This window comes from Nomascus leucogenys, chromosome 14 (genome assembly GCF_006542625.1).
Source record: "Nomascus leucogenys isolate Asia chromosome 14, Asia_NLE_v1, whole genome shotgun sequence".
NCBI classification, from domain to species: domain Eukaryota; kingdom Metazoa; phylum Chordata; class Mammalia; order Primates; family Hylobatidae; genus Nomascus; species Nomascus leucogenys.
In genome coordinates, this window is record NC_044394.1 from 515275 (window position 1) to 519880 (window position 4606).

The window sequence follows — 4606 nt, forward strand, 5'->3', positions numbered from 1 at the left end:
TTGATGAATGGATCAACACAGTGTAGAACCTACAAACAACAGGCTGGGCGCAGTGGCTCATGCCTGTAATCCCAGCACTTTGGGAGGCCGAGGCGGGTGGATCACTTGAGATCAGGAGTTTGAGACCAGCCTGGCCAACATGGTGAAACCCCGTCTCTATTGAAAATACACAAATTAGCCAGGCATGGTGGTGTGCACTTGTAATCCCAGCTACTCGGGAGGCTGAGGCAGGAGAATCACTTGAACTTCGGAGGCAGAGGTTGCAGTGAGCCGAGATCAAACCACTGCACTCCAGCCTGAGTGACAGGGTGAGACTCCATCTCGAAAAACAAAAAAGAACCAACAAACAACAGAGTATTATTCACCCATGTAAAGCAGTGAAGTACTGACACTCACCACAGTATAGATGAACTCTGCAAACCTCATGCTAAATGAAAGAAGCCAGACACAAAAAGGCCGATATTGTATGACTCCATTTATGTGAAATGTTTAGATAGGCATATCCACAGAGACAGGAAGTAGATTTGTGGTTGCCAGGGGCTGTGGGGAGGGGAAATGGGAGTGATGGCTAATGGATTTCCTTTCGGGATGATGAAAAAGTTCTGGAACTAGGTAGTGGTGATGGTTGCACAACAATATGAATGTCCTCAATGCCACCGAATTGCATACCTAAAATGGTTAAAATGGTAAAATTTATATTATGTGTTTCACCGCAATAATAAGAAAAAAGATGAGCTTCCTTCAAACAAACACATGGGAGCTTGCAGCTTGGAGACTCGAGAGAAGATGTGTGTGAGACGGTTACCCGCACAATGGGTGGGTTCCATAGCTTGGGGCAAGAGTTCAAGACCAGCCTGTGCAACATGGCAAAACCCCGTCCGTCTCTATAAAAATTAGCCAGGTATGGTAGTGCAAGCCTGTAGTCCCAGCTACTTGGGAGCCTGAGGTGGGAGGATTACCTGAGTCCTAATGAGTCGAGGCTGCAGTGAGCTTGCCTAGACTAGATACTTCAGATAAGTGGAATCTTACAGTCTTTGTCCTTTGTGTCTGACTTCTTTCACTTAGCATAATGTTTTCAAGGTTCACCTATGTTGGCTGGATGTAGTGACTCATGCCTGCACTTTGAGAGGCTGAGAGGGAGGATCACTTGAGACCAGGAGTTCAAGACCAGCCTGGGCGACATTGCAAGACCACATCTCTACAAAAAAGAAAAGAAAAGAAAAAAGGCTTCATCCATGTTGTAGTATGTATCAGAACTTCATTCCTCTTTAAGGCTAAATAATATTCCATTGTCTGGATATATCACATTTTGTTTATTCATTCATCCATTGATGGACGCTTGAGTTGTTTCTCCCTATTGGCCCATTGTTGAAAGAAGCTTGGTACAGTTTGTCCCAAGTTTGACAACAAATCCTAACAACCCTAAACATTTTCACTGCATTAGTAATATGAATTGCAAAGGTGAAAAAAAAGTATTAAATTCTCATAATAAAAAGAAAAATAGAATTGATTATTTTTCTTTTTTTGTATAAAAATTCATATTACAAAATCATTATAATATGAAAAGGCAATCAAAGAGTAGGTGGTCAAAATGTAGGAAGGTAAAGATTATAGTCAGGCAGTTAATTATAAAAATATTATGTCAATTTTCTAGATTTGGTGAGGTTTGTGTTATCAGTTTTTTAAAATGTGTAATTTGTGATTTTTTTCATATTCTAAAAACTTTAACACACACTTTTACTTGTAAGTTTATATTATTTTTCATAAGGAGAGCCTGCCCGTCTCCCAGTACTGTATAAGCTTTTGGCATGGCACCTGGATCCCCTCTACCAACCCAGGGTCCACAACTCTGCCCTCCTCTATCCACTTCCTAGCAGCATTAACCAAAGCATGGCCACTTCCTCCTTCTCTAAGTGCTTTGTCTCCTTGCCTTCTGTGATTCCACCATCTTCTGGCTTTCCTCCTATTCACCGGCTGCTGGATTTCCTCTCCTTTGCTTGTTTTTCCTCCTTTTCTAGACCTCTAAATGTAGCAGTCTCCTGGGCCCTGGGACAGGTCCTTTTCTTCACCCACCTGGTGACACTGCCAAGGCCATGGCGGTAAATATCTTTCTTTTGTTTTGAGACAGGATCTTGCTCTGTTGCCCAGCTGGAGTGCAGTGGCGTGGTCACAGCTCAACCCCCTGGTTTCAAGTGATTCTCCCACCTCAGCCTCCCAAGTAGCAGGTGCACACCACCAGGCCTGGCTAATACCTTAATATTTTTGTAGAGACAGAGTCTCACCTGAGGCTGCAGTGAGCAGCCTATCTCAAAAATAAATAAAAAAAAATAAAAAATTAGTATCTTTTTTTTTTTTTTGAGACGGAGTTTCACTCTTGTTGCCCAGGCTAGAGTGCAATGGTGCAATCTCAGCTCACTGCAAATTCTGCCTCCTGGCTTCAAGCAATTCTTCTGCCTCAGCCTCCGAGTAGCTGGGATTACAGGTGCTCATCACCAAACCTGGCTAATTTTGTATATTTAGTAGAGATAGGGTTTCACCATGTTGGCCAGGCTGGTCTTCAACTTCTGACCTCTGGTGATCTGCCCGCCTCAGCCTTCCAAACTGCTGGGATTATAGGCATGAGCCACTATGCTCAGTCAAAAATTCACATCTCGAATTTAGCTTTGTCCAAATAGAATCTTCACTCCTCCCCTTTCCACACCTGTTCCTCCCCGCTTCTTCCTTGTCTCTGGAGCAGCACGGAATGGGTGTTTAACGTGGTTTGTTGATGGTTAGTGGCCGGAAGGGACAGTGGTACTTCCTGTTTCTGAGGGCTGTGGCCGCTGACCTAGTTTGGGGAACGGACCTGCCGCTGGACTAAACTTCTATACAGTTGCCTTTGGGTGGCCATTGGTGCCCAAGCCCTGGGCGTCCTCTTAGAGCCAGGGGACCATCTAAGCCTGAGCAATCATATCTGTTCTTTTAATTGCAGTCAAATGCACATAATGTAAGATTTACCTGAAGTGGTAACTTTTAAGTTGTACGGTTCAGTGGCATTTACTCCATTCACAACATTGTGTGGCCATCACCACGATTTAGTTCCAGAATATCTTCACCATCCCAAAAGGAAACTTGTTACCTATCAGCAGGCCTCCCTACCCAATTCCCTCCTTCCCCCAGCCTGGCAACCGTTAACCTGCTTTCTGTCTCTACCTATTTGCCTGTTCTGGACATTTCACATAAATGGAATCAATACGTGGGCTTCTGTGTCTGGCTTCTTTCACGCGGCGTAATGTCTTCAAGGCTCGTCACGTTGTAGTGTGTATCAGAACTTCCTTCCTTTATAAGGCTGAGTGATATTCCATTGTGTGGATGGACCACATTTCTGTATCTGTTCCTGAAGGAACTGGAAGGGAGTGGAGGCTCCATGGCAGGGCAGGTATATGCTGGGGGCTGGAAAAATTCAACCAGGAGCACAACGATGCCAGCTCCTTGGGGGGTGGCTGGGGGTGCTGCAGCCCCTGAATCATCTGTCAACCCCATCTGTGGTTTCCCACACCGTGGTGAGGGCTTGAGGTGAGTGCTGCAGGGCTGGCAGCCATGGGGTCGTTACGGGTCAGATTATCCAGCGTCCGAGCTTTCTGCCCTGCAGCCCCACGTTCTTTATGCCTCAGGCAGCTTCTTCAAACCTCCCCGGGGAGACAGGAGGTCCCCTCCTCGGTCAGGGGAGGCTGAGGGCTCCGTGCCCCACGGTGCCGCGTGACGTCAGCAACACGGGGTTGAGCCCACGCGGGGCTCCTCCCAGCAGGGGGCGCTGAGACAAGTCGGGTTCCGGGGGCCTTTCTCCTACCCGGGCTGCTTGTGAATTTCCACCTTGCTGCGGTGTCTTCTTCCTCAGTTTACTTTACACATATTTGAGTGAGGATTACTTGCCCTTGGGGAGTCTGGATGGCTCCCCAATTCTGGGATGCAGCTAGTGCTGTACTGGCCGCCTCATAACCACCCAGGGGGCGTGTGAAAAGGCAAATTCCTGGATATGATCCCAGTGGGACCAGGACAGAGTCCATGAGGCCTCCAGGTGATTCTCATGCCCAGGCTTGGGACTCCACGCGGCCCTCCTTCAAGTTCACGATCTGCAGACACCACGCGTCTGCCTTCTACGCTGCAGCGTCTTGCTTGCAGGCTCTTCTCTCCTTTTAATCAATGCATTCAGGTGAACCAACCACAGAGCAATGGCTTATTCTGTGTTTACACCTGAAAAATATTCATTCTTTCATTATTTCAATAGAACTTTATGGAATGCCCTGTGCCAGGCACCAGATATACCGTGGTGAATAAGACACGGTTCCTGCCTTGAGGTCTGGCTGGGGAGGCGTGTCAATACATTCCAATGTGATGAATGCTAGGAAAAGCAAAACGCTACGCTCAGCTCAGGGTGGGATCACAGAAGTGGGTGCCTGGCTTACGTGGCTCGAATTTGGGGAATCACCAGGAAGAGGTGATTTCTCAGTGGAGATTAGGAGGATGAGGAGGAAAATTCCCTGGGGACAGGAAGTCAGAAAGCAGAGAGCAGTGACAATTCTGGTGGGGGGTGGAGGGAAGCAGAGAACTGAACCAAAACGTCATA